General features: G+C 54.8%; 1 long non-coding RNA gene across 1 annotated transcript; it reads right to left on the minus strand.

The window, feature by feature from the left end:
• Positions 1–1,341: 1,341 nt before the first annotated feature.
• On the minus strand, positions 1,342–9,741 carry LOC143770608 (uncharacterized). Its single transcript, XR_013214674.1, has 3 exons — positions 9,655–9,741; positions 4,778–4,936; positions 1,342–1,866 (listed from the first exon to the last, which is right to left on the minus strand). It is a non-coding gene; the product is annotated as an uncharacterized LOC143770608 (long non-coding RNA).
• Between the last annotated feature and the right edge of the window lie 2,543 nt (positions 9,742–12,284).

Here is a 12,284-nt window from a genome sequence, read left to right on the forward strand (position 1 = left end):
ATTTTGGGTCCTCATATCTGTTCTTGGAGTAGCTGACGACCGTGGCCACCATTGTGCTGCACACATCGTGCCGATGATCAGGCTGGCCAAGGCCTGAGCACAGGGCAGGAAGTGTTGTCATGAGGACATTGGCGCAGACACTGCAGAAGTCATTTGCGATTTCAGACGCATCGGCGGACATTCATCTAATATCCCCCGCAGCTGCTTCAGCCCCGCCATCCTTGGATGCAGCTCCACGCGTTTATTTAGCGCGGTTCACACGCGGCAGACATATTTAATTGGGGTCTTGTGAAACCATTTATGTGGGAATCGCGGCGAGCGGACTGATAATGAAGTGTGAGGAAAGTCTGGTAAAGCCATCGAGCCACGGCTCTCCACCATGGACGTGATTTACTGCGATAGGAATGAGGGGGACACAGCGGCGCAGGCTTATACCCCTCTATCTCATCATGGAAACCTGCAGCTAGGCCTCGCCCCCACACACAGGTCGCGGGGTCTCTGGCAGAGGGCCCTCTGGCAGCGGGCCTGGCTCCTGGTAACGGGGTCTTAACAAGATCGGATTCAGACCCTTCTTTCCTGAGCTCAAATAACTCGCAGAGCTGCAGACACAGGAAACGGCGGAGGGAAAGGAAAAAATGATTATGTCAATGGCAAGGAGAACGGCGGCAGCTCAGCGGGGGCCGCCATACTGGGCCATTGTCATGGAGATCTGTGCATTCCTCAACACAGGGTCAATGAGATGCGGGGAGCTGCAGGGAGCAAAGATGGCCGCCCATAAGTACATGCTGCCCTCTGGACACCGCTCCGTTCTCATGGACATGAAGCCTATTCATTGTGTAATTACAGTGTCTCCTGCTCCACAGCTGAGGACTTGTTACAATGGAACAGTGCAGCAAACTATCCAGTTACATAGACCAATAAGGGCTCGTTGTGGGAACGCTGGCTGCCAGTTATCGGCCCAATGTAACTATGCTGACAGTCTGCTTTTGCTCGTTAGTCGGGATCGTTAAGGCTGCGTTCACACGCTCCCGTCTGGTGGTTTATTATTACTATTGCAGAACTGCAACTTCTTACTCCTCTTGCTGCAAAAAAAAAAAAAAAATGCAACATGGCCGCAATTGTTTGCAACAGCACACTGGCCCGGGAAAAAGGCCCGAAAAGGGCAACTGCTAACGATTATATAGTCGATCGTTAACAGCAGCCAACCCTATAAAGGGAGATCAGTTTATGGGACGTTCTCATCACCCAGCTTTACATGGCTCCTGAACAGCAGATCTGCCCCAGCTGTGTCCGGGGCGGAGGACGACCCCCGGCAGCCTCAGTGCTTGTAGATTGGAGTTATTTATAATTTCTTCTCCATTTGTCCCAGACACTTGTGCTTTAGATTCTGTAGCGGGGGGGGGGGGGGGCTGCTCACAGGCGCACACGCTCCCTACTTTAGGGGCCCCCCGCCGTGTCACTGGGGCAGCTATTTCACAGTCACTATTCCGCTCAGCTTGTCGCCTCCTCCCAGCCTTGTTCAGGGACATTTTTATGAGCTTCCAGGCGGAGAAAAACAAAAGCAGAAAAATTCCCCGGGTCGAATTCCTTGTGATTATATAGAATCCGGGCTGGAAGAGAGCCAGGATAACATGGCTGAAGATCGGCCCCACAGGAGGCTTCATCCTGCTGCTCCCACTGTCCTCATCCATACACCAGCGGGCATCTTACAAATGATGGCCAACGCTGCAGACCACGCCAGCCTCATGTCGGGGGGCACATCTTCAGCATCTGTACACCTTTCGACACAGGGAATGCTGATTTAGGCCACGCTCCTTCACGCTCTTCTCGATAGTCCATACATTTCTATATGCTGTACCGGGGTATCTAAAACAGGTCAACAACACGTTCCAAATGTGGCGTAAAGCATGAAAGGCAGCGATTTGGCACAAATTCAGTACAGATTCACATATCTCTGATTGATGGCCAGAGTACAGGTAGAGATTCACAGCTAATCAGAAGGAGTCTGTATAAAAGCAGAGACAGGGAAGGCAGCAGCCTTTATGAGGTGATTCATAACAGAGAGAGGATGGCAGAGCTCAGTCCAAGCCCTAAAACATTAGACAAATACTATAGATAGTAATGTGCGTACTACTGCAGAGAGAAGATGAGTGTAGTAGTCTGCCAAAAGAGATTCAATTGATAGTAGGAAAAAGATAGAGTAGGTGACAAAGGGATTGATCACAGTTAGGGTGGCTCTAGGCTAGCTGCTTCTCGCACTGCATCTGAAGTACACAATATTAATTCTTCATGCACCAGACTGCAGCAAGCTAACACAATATGGTCCAAAGAAAAAAAAAAAAATCTGAACTCCATGCCAGTCAAAGAGGACACTGGTTAGCACCAAGCTTTCCCAGACAGACAAACCATGAAATATCTAATCAGCTCAGTCCAGCAGAGGATTGGAGTCTTATATACAGTGTCCATCAGGCCCAGACGACCAGCACCGTCCAGCAAACATGGGGTTAGCAGTCCGCTGTTCTGGAAGTGGATGGAGTAATGGATGCCAGCTTGCACGCTGGAATGAGCTGAACTCCTGTTTGTTTGGAGACAATGGTCTGGAAGCCGGGAGCTTATTGTATGAATGGACCGGCACTGAGGATCTGGCTGATTCTCCATCCTGAACGCGGCCTTTCACAGTGTCAGCCATTTCATGGCTCCGGGCATGGCAACACAAACAGGAAGTTCAGGGGTCGAGGGAGGCGGAGAGTGGCCTCCTGTAACGGGGCTTAGCAGGTGAATGGCCCACAACAGGTCCTTGAACACTGATGCAGAGTCAGGAAACCAGATGGATTTCTGTAATTTTTCTACTAAGCAGATTCTTAACTTTCATTTGAGATATGATGTCAGTTGTTAGCGGAGAGGTCTGGAGGTTGTGGTAATTCATACTCCTGATACGGCACTCACCCGGCAGGTTGGGTCTCGGCGTAGCACTCACCCGGCAGGTTGGGTCTCGGCATGGCACTCACCCGGCCGGTTGGGCCTCGGCATGGCACTCACCCGGCAGGTTGGGCCTCGGCATGGCACTCACCCGGCAGGTTGGGCCTCGGCATGGCACTCACCCGGCAGGTTGGGCCTCGGCATGGCACTCACCCGGCAGGTTGGGCCTCGGCATGGCACTCACCCGGCAGGTTGGGCCTCGGCATGGCACTCACCCGGCAGGTTGGGCCTCGGCATGGCACTCACCCGGCAGGTTGGGCCTCGGCATGGCACTCACCCGGCAGGTTGGGTCTCGGCATGGCACTCACCCGGCAGGTTGGGTCTCGGCATGGCACTCACCCGGCAGGTTGGGTCTCGGCATGGCACTCACCCGGCAGGTTGGGTCTCGGCATGGCACTCACCCGGCAGGTTGGGTCTTGAGATGGCACTCACCCGGCAGGTTGGGCCTCGGCCTGGCACTCACCCGGCAGGTTGGGCCTCGGCCTGGCACTCACCCGGCAGGTTGGGCCTCGGCCTGGCACTCACCCGGCAGGTTGGGCCTCGGCATGGCACTCACCCGGCAGGTTGGGTCTCGGCATGGCACTCACCCGGCAGGTTGGGTCTCGGCATGGCACTCACCCGGCAGGTTGGGTCTTGAGATGGCACTCACCCGGCAGGTTGGGCCTCGGCCTGGCACTCACCCGGCAGGTTGGGCCTCGGCCTGGCACTCACCCGGCAGGTTGGGCCTCGGCCTGGCACTCACCCGGCAGGTTAGGCCTCGGCCTGGCACTCACCCGGCAGGTTAGGCCTCGGCCTGGCACTCACCCGGCAGGTTGGACCTCGGCCTGGCACTCACCCGGCAGGTTGGGCCTCGGCCTGGCACTCACCCGGCAGGTTGGGCCTCGGCCTGGCACTCACCCGGCAGGTTGGGTCTCGGCTTGGCACTCACCTGGCAGGTTGGGTCTTGGCGTGGCACTCAGACGGTAGGTTGGGTCTCGGCGTGGCACTCACCTGGCAAGTTGGGTCTCGGAGTGGCACTCACCTGGCAAGTTGGGTCTCGGCCTGGCACTCACCTGGCAGGTTGGGTCTCGGCATGGCACTCACCTGGTAGGTTGTGTCTCGGCCTGGCACTCACCTGGTAGGTTGGGTCTCAGCGTGGCACTCACCTGGTAGGTTGGGTGTCAGCATGGCTCTCACTTGGTAAGTTGGTCTCGGCCTGACACTCACCTGGTAGTTTGGGTCTCAGCATGGTTCTTAGCTGGCTGATGGTTGGGTCTCGGGATGGCACTCACCCGGCAGGTTGGGTCTCGACATGGCACTCACTCGGCAGGTTAGGTGTCGGCATGGCACTCACCCGGCAGGTTGGGCCTCGGCATGGCACTCACCCGGCAGGTTGGGTCTCGGCATGGCACTCACCCGGCAGGTTGGGTCTCGGCCTGACCCTCACCCGGCAGGTTGGGTCTCGGCATGACCCTCACCCGGCAGGTTGGGTCTCGGCTTGGCACTCACCTGGCAAGTTGGGTCTCGGCGTGGCACTCAGCCGGTAGGTTGGGTCTCGGCCTGGCACTCACCAGGTAGGTTGGGTCTCGGACTGGCACTCACCTGGCAGGTTGGGTCTCGGCGTGGCACTCACCTGGCAGGTTGGGTCTCGGCATGGCACTCACCTGGTAGGTTGGGTCGCGGCCTGGCACTCACCTGGTAGGTTGTGTCTCGGCCTGGCACTCACCTGGTAGGTTGGGTCTCAGCGTGGCAGTCACCTGGTAGGTTGGGTGTCAGCATGGCTCTCACTTGGTAAGTTGGGTCTCGGCATGACACTCACCTGGTAGTTTGGGTCTCAGCATGGTTCTTAGCTGGCTGATTGGGTCTCAGCATGTCGCTCATCTGGCAGATTGGGTCTCAGAGTGGAACTCAACTGGTAGGTTGGGTGTCGGCATGGCTCTCACTTGGTAAGTGGGGTCTCGGCGTGGCACGCACCTGGCTGGTTGGGATTAAGCGTAGCACTCACCCGGCAGGTTGGGTGTCGGTCTGGTAAATAAACCTTATATACGGATACTCTTTCAGACTCGAGTGCTGTACGCAGGAATAGGCGACCTTATATTGGGACGTGCGGGGTAGGAGTTAGCACCTCTGCTTGCTGTGAGATTATAATTACCACCTGGTGAACGCATCCGATGTTCTGTCGCTAATCTGGCAGCACAGAGTCTCCTGAGAACTACAGAGCGGTATTTATATAATGCTGCTGCTATTAAGTAGCACTGGCATCTATTGTAAATGCCCCCCACGATGGAGAAGAGGGATTAGTGATTATTTAACTCTTTGTGGAGGGATGAGTCCCCCACCGTCACTGGGTGTGACATGATTGTCAGGGTGTTAGGACACTGGAGATTAATAAATCCTCTTTTGTGGAGTGGCGTATTCATAGAGGGGATCCTCTGATACTTTAAATGACATTCATGTCACAATCAGGCAGCAATGCCTTCGGGGGTATTGGGGTCAATGGAGAGCAGCAGGAGAAAGAAAACTGCTTGTTTTAGCGAGAAGAAAGCGTCAAAATCCTCTCTCTGGGATGTAGCAAGTAACTATAGGTCCCAGCATGCCCTGTGGGTCCGGTGTCTTCCGCCATCGGATGATGGGCGTCACATGGGGGTTATCTCTACAGATGGCGGATCTTATGTGGAAAGTAAATGATCCAAATGTATAAGAGCAGAAATCAGGAAGGAAGTGTGGAGCTGGGCCAGGACCCTCCATCTGAGGCTCAGCGGCTGCCCCTCAGGATGTCCCTAGTCCTCCTCTGCTCAGGTGCCCTTGTGCCCCAGGCTTGGCCTCCTCCGCTGCGGTTTGGGCTTATTTGCTTTAGATAACACTCCTTCCTTCGCCTTTTGATGTCTGATGGGTTTTTCCTCCTATTTCCTTATTCTGTTATCTTGACATTTGCTTTATCTTAACTGTGACATTCAGTATAAAAGCTCCTGGCGTCACTGCGCCATCGCTGCTCCACATTCACGAGGGGACAGTGAGCCCCAATACGTCATCTGGGGATCACACTGAATGTGACAAGGTGGTGCAGCGGGGACCCCCGGAATCCTCTCTCTTTGGCCTCCGGATTGCACTGAACCAACCTGTAAATGAGGACAACGTGGATGAAGAGGGGCTTCATGGTCCCAGTCTGATGCCGACTGTAAAAAGGACGTAGGGTGGTGAGGAAGCTTCGGGTGGCAGAGCGGTGGTGACCCCACATGTCCAGTTCCTAGAGATGTAGTCCCCGATCCCCACTGATCAGAGCGTACGTAGCCCTTCCATCAAAGTCCTGCAGGTTATTCCTGCTCACAACGCCAACATTAGCTATACTCGCACCTCGAAATCTGGATGGAATCGAATATGACCAGCGAGGACTGCAACTGTGCCATGTGTCCTACTAATAGAGGCCACCTACGAAAGGCTGGGGTTAGAGGTGGTGTGCATGGAGCTGTAGGGCCTGTAATGAATGGCTGCCCACAGGAGCTTGCTTGGTACACCGCCTCCTACATGGTTCTTCTTAGCCAGTCTCGCAGGGCGTCACTCCAGAGCTGATGATTTAGTCCGGCAGGAGGCAGGTTGGGCTCTCAGCTTGTGGCCACAGATCACAAACATGGACGCTAGACTGAACCGGCTAATCGATTCGCACCAACTCCACTGGCCACATACTGAGATGTGGACCGTGCCGAGGGCAATAAATGCGAGCATGGGCAGTGTCATGTGAGGTCACACTACAACAGACACAACGGTGCGCTACGACACGTGTCTACACCAACCCAATGAGAACGGACCCCTCAGCCTGAGTGATGCCCCTCATGATCAGCAGTAGTGACGTCTGTCCTCACGCCCTGGCTGGGTTATATCGCCCTCTTAGTCATCGCAGGAGCTTACAATATACCTCCGTGGGTCGCAGCCGTCGTGCATGTAGTAATTTACTGGGTGTTTCATGTGTCAGACCATTTACAAGGTTCCCAGGTGACAAACAATGAACACAAAGCGGCGGTGGCGTCTGAACCCGCTGGCAGGTAATTAATGCCAGGTTACTGTGCAGAGGGCGACCCGGGCGACTCTGCCGGGAAGGCACCGGTGACTGTGCGGCTGGGAATGGACAGTCTCTGCTCAAGAGCCATAAATCCATCCTTCACATGCCTGCTTTATAGTATCAAGGAAAAAATAAAAGGTGAGGTTTACGACCCGCGCCTGCAGCGGCCTCTACATAAACACGTCTCATGCCGCTGCGACCTGTCTACTGGGCGAATTTACAAGATTACAAGCCGGCGCAGGAGGGGTGACGGCAGCTTTTACCCCCTTCCCCCAGGAGAAATGTTCACCTTGGTAAATATCTACAGGCCAACCCTGTTCTACTGGTTGAGCGGTGCAGCTCCGCAGCCTGTCATCCAGGTGTTGTGCCGTAAAAGTGCCGAAGGTCGCTGCCTCCTGGCCCTGAAGATACCAAGGTTGTGTCAGGGAGAGGGAAGTTCAAAGCTCCGAGAGCCGGCCGATCCCAGGGGCCGACACATCCAAGGGGCCGAGCCACAAGATGGATGGAGCATTAATGTCGCGTCCCTCTGGAGCAGGTCACAATGCGAGCGGCCGGTGTCCGTGGGCACATGTGGCCCTGTTCATGAGGAAAATAGACTTCAAAGACTTGGTCACAACGTGCCAGTGGCACCCAGCAGACCGGCGGTCCTGCCCATCCGACTGCCCACTGGTCCACCTTCAGGAACATATCACAGGGGTCAATGGAAGGAGACTCGCCAGCATGAACGGTCTGGGAACTCTCCATAGAAGCTCTGCTGGCTGTGAGAGTGAAGCCTGTGCAGGCCTCGGCCCGCTCTAAGGTGGCCATGATGGGCAGCTCCGCGCGTCGTCTTGTGCGTGTGCTCAGGGTAACGCTTGCTTTCTCCGAGTCTATGTGCATTAGCCAATAGGATAGACTTGGTGCACACACATTAATCACACACTTGTGTCAGGAGCCCTAATTCTCACAGCTGAGGGTTTGTTTCATTATCCTGATGCACTAGGTACACAGGACCGGAGAGGGACGTGTGCCCCCACTGAACCTGCGCCCGGCCCATCATTTTGGGTGATGGCAGAAGAAATCGGGGCGCAAGAGCAACTTCTGTATCAGCCCAATCACCACGAGGGTCACCCCGGGCATTTCTGTGTTCTCTGACAAGTGATTGGTCTGATCACCTGAAGTAAGAGCATAAGATGTCTTCATGATGCTGCCCGCTCGGACGGAATCTGCAGCTGTAATCTGGCCAGTGTGTAAGGCCCCTGTCAGATACAGAGCTTCCTGGCTGTATTTATCAGGGCTGCCATAACCATTACAGGTGTGCATGGAAGCGTGCAGGTCCTCCTCCCCTGAAGGTCGCGGTACCGGCTCTGAGCCTGGAGGTCACCTTACACTTCCTGGCACCACAACAGCCGCTTGTGCTATTAGTCAGGAGCTAAATCACAGAGTTCTCCCCCGGCGAGAGAGATGCCCACGAGATCGGGGGAGACGTTCACCATCCGCAGAGGGCAAATGGAAAACAACCCGAGAATCGCCGCGTAACTTACGGCGCCGAGACCCAGTACATGAAAGTTTACTGAACCCGACCATCTGGTGTAGAGAAGGCTTCACTATTCTCCTCAGACTGGTGGGTGGGCACAGACAGAGGGGTCCAGAGGGAGACGGACGGAAAGAGGGGTCCAGAGGGAGACGGACGGACAGAGGGGTCCGGACGGACAGAGGGGTCCAGAGGGAGACGGACGGACAGAGGGGTCCAGAGGGAGACGGACGGACAGAGGGGTCCAGAGGGAGACGGACGGACAGAGGGGTCCAGAGGGAGACGGACGGACAGAGGGGTCCAGAGGGAGACGGACGGACAGAGGGGTCCAGAGGGAGACGGACGGACAGAGGGGTCCAGAGGGAGACGGACGGACAGAGGGGTCCAGAGGGAGACGGACGGACAGAGGGGTCCAGAGGGAGACGGATGGACAGAGGGGTCCGGAGGGAGAGGGCGGACAGAGGGGTCCGGAGGGAGAGGGCGGACAGAGGGGTCCAGTAGTGTCGCTCTCCTCACTCTCCATATAAAACAGGACTTTATGAATGTTCTCACCAGGTTTATGCTTTGTTACTCGGCAGAAGCCAATCTTTCCATGATAGCAGGTTTTGGCCGATGGCCGTTATGCATAGATGTAAAAAACCAGCAATGACAGATGACTGAGAAAGCAGCAGAATCAGGCTGTATGGAGCCTTGTGTCACACACCAGCCTGCGTATAATACAGAGCCCTTCCAGCAGCTCAGACCGCAGGGTCACCTAGGTAAACATTTGGCCATTTGGTGACAGAGGGTGATGACCCGGACGTCGCTGAATGTAGAACCCATGACTTCTAGACCGGAGGAAAAATGAGACTATTGTATTAAACAACCGGTGGTGACCATCAGTGTGGAGAAAGGGCCACAACATGGCGTCAGGGCCCCGGGGGCCGATTATCTCCAGGAAATGTAAATATCACACAGCTGTGAAAACTTACAGAAGTTTGTACCCTGGAGAGTGTGGGAATGAGCAGCCCCGATCTCCGTAACAGGAGCCTACAGGGCGATACTGAAGCGCTCATTATGAGGTCATCATGTCTGACATCATCATACACACAAGTCTATAGAGCACGTCGGCGCCATCACTACACACCTGTGTATATGTCCCATCTGTCCTGTATATACCCTGCTGGAGTCAGCGCCACGCCATCACACCGACGACCTGACACATTGATCAGCTCATATTCTGTCACCATCCTGAACTGTGACATCATACATATTGTGACATCATCAATTATACTGCATTGTGCGACGTCTTCTATCTGGGGGTCTGTGATCAGCATGGTGATGGGGGACAGTTCTGGAATAACAGCGGTGCCGCTCCTGCCTTCCCGGGCAACTGTCAAAAGTCATCGGGAGCTGGACTGGTGCTACAGTCGGCTGAGCGCACTACAAAGAGGTCCTGAGGCTGGGCTCAATGGTGGGAGATCAGATTTCCTGACACCTGTACACCGCACAGGAAGAGCGCAGCTCAGCGAGCGCCATCACCCACCCTTCATCCCCGGACGCTACACATCAGCATCATCCTCTGCTCAGATAAAACCCCAATAACCAGTGCAGAGGACGAGATGCCTGAGAACACAGGCAGACTGCGTCCATGGGGAGAAGTGCACTGAGCGCTGCTCTGAGGGTCCAGCAGATACGCACAAATACCAATGTGGGGTTACCCACCCGGGTGTTCGGTTTCTATGCAGTCATTTCTTAGTTATGTCTTTTTGTGGGAACGTAGGGTGACAACTAATATGTCCCCACTTCAACATCCCATGGAGGTTGTCGCACAAGAATCCTGAAATCTGCCAAATCATAGGGAGAAGAGCTGGAAACCTAAACAAAGACAAACCTGTGGGGGCTGCAATGTCAGGGGCATGCAGCAGTCCCAGATCCGGCTACAGGCCGAGAACCTCATCGGAGAACAGCTGCAAGGTAGTGGTGAAGATCGCTCCGTGACGCCATTACTGATCTGACCATACACTGTAGAATACATTCATCCAGTCCCACAACAGATATCAGCGAAAGAAGCATTGGGCAGGATGAATTTCAGCACCCGAGGGGGCGTGGAGGACAACGAGGGCCGAGGGGGCCTGGAGGACGACAACAAAGATTGAGGGAGACTGGTGGAGGAGGACGACGACAAGGAAAGAGGAACTGGTGGAGGAGGAAAAGGATGACAAGGAGTCTGAATGAGGACGAGGACAAAGGGGGCATGGAGGAGGACTAGGACAGAGGACAAAGACAGGGACCGAGGGGGTCTGTGGTGGAGGACAAGGACTGAGGGAGCCTGTAGGACGACGACAAGGATTGAGGAGGGATGGTGGAAGAGGTCTGAGGGGACATGGAGCGAGAGGGACTGGAGGAAGAGGAGGACAAGGAGCGAAAGTGGCCCAGAGGAGGATTAGAAGGATTGAGGGGGTCTGGAGTAGGAGGTGAAGGAAAATGACCGAGGGGGCCTGTTAGTGGAGCAGGATGAGCACCGAAGGGGCCTGGAGGAGGAAGAGTATGGAGGGGGCCTGGAGAAATAGGACAGAGGAACTGGAGGACAAGGAGCAAGGGGGCCTGGAGGACGAGAAGGATGAGGACTGAGGGGTCCTGGAGTAGGATAACAAGGATTGAGGGGTCCTGGAGGAGGACATAGAGGACCTGGAAAAGGACTGCAGAGGGGGGCTGAGGGTAGCACAGGAGGAGACAGCGGAGTCTGGACAGGACAGAAGGGTCTGGAGGAGGGGGCAGAAGAGAAGACATAGATGTAGTGGAGGGGACATGAGTTAGGAGCTAGAGACATAGGACTCTGAAGAGGACAGAGGGACCTAGCAGCGCCTTACTCCCCTCTTCCCGATCATTACACGTGCACACACAGCTGCCCCGAGCGTTAATGTGCGTGGGGTGGAAGGATCAGTGATCTGCTATGCATTGTTAGAACAGGCTTTTTGATTACACAGATTGATGAGGATCGTGGCCGTCAGATCTCCATGACTGAACACTGAGAGGATATTCTAAGTAAAAGCCATCAATATAATGAATGCCTGGGGAACCCCTTAGACTGTGTCCCCCTCCCTCAGAAAGCTTATTTATTAGACGCCTTTTTTTCGGGGTCCTCACAGCTGCATCAACACCTCCTATGGTGTGGCGTCAGTGTGCCCATTGTCAGTATTGTGTCTCTGGTGTGATCAGTGATCGGTAATCTTCACAATGGGGGTGCTGGTTCTTAAAGGGGCAGACACCACAATATCTACAAGGATTTGGGCTACGACTTATTGCATCGCACTGATCTGACGCGAGACAAAATAAAGAATGAAGACCAGGATCAGCCACAAGTGAGGTCATAAATGGCGATAATGGCTACTGGTGGTCATTTGTAATCATGTGGCCATCAGTGATCATTACACATGTAACGGCTGAGAGGCGGCAATAATCATCCTATAATGGTAGTGACCCTCCCCCGGGGGTCCCAGCCCCTGACACACAGGAGACAACACGTCCTCCCCCTCGTTACCTTCACAGCCGCTCTCAATGGGACAGGAGGAAAGTGTGAAGTGACAGATTATAGATGGGAGGAGGTGGAAATGTGAGGGATGGCAAATGGAGGAGAACAGAGGAAGCCCAGCAATCACAGACAGGTCTGATTAAAGGTACCATCACATTTAGCGACGCTGCAGCGATCTAGACAACGATCTAGATCGCTGCAGCGTCGCTGTGTGGTCGCTGGAGAGCTGTCACACAGACAGC

The sequence above is a fragment of the Ranitomeya variabilis genome, chromosome 4 (genome assembly GCF_051348905.1).
Source record: "Ranitomeya variabilis isolate aRanVar5 chromosome 4, aRanVar5.hap1, whole genome shotgun sequence".
Taxonomy (NCBI): Eukaryota; Metazoa; Chordata; class Amphibia; order Anura; family Dendrobatidae; genus Ranitomeya; species Ranitomeya variabilis.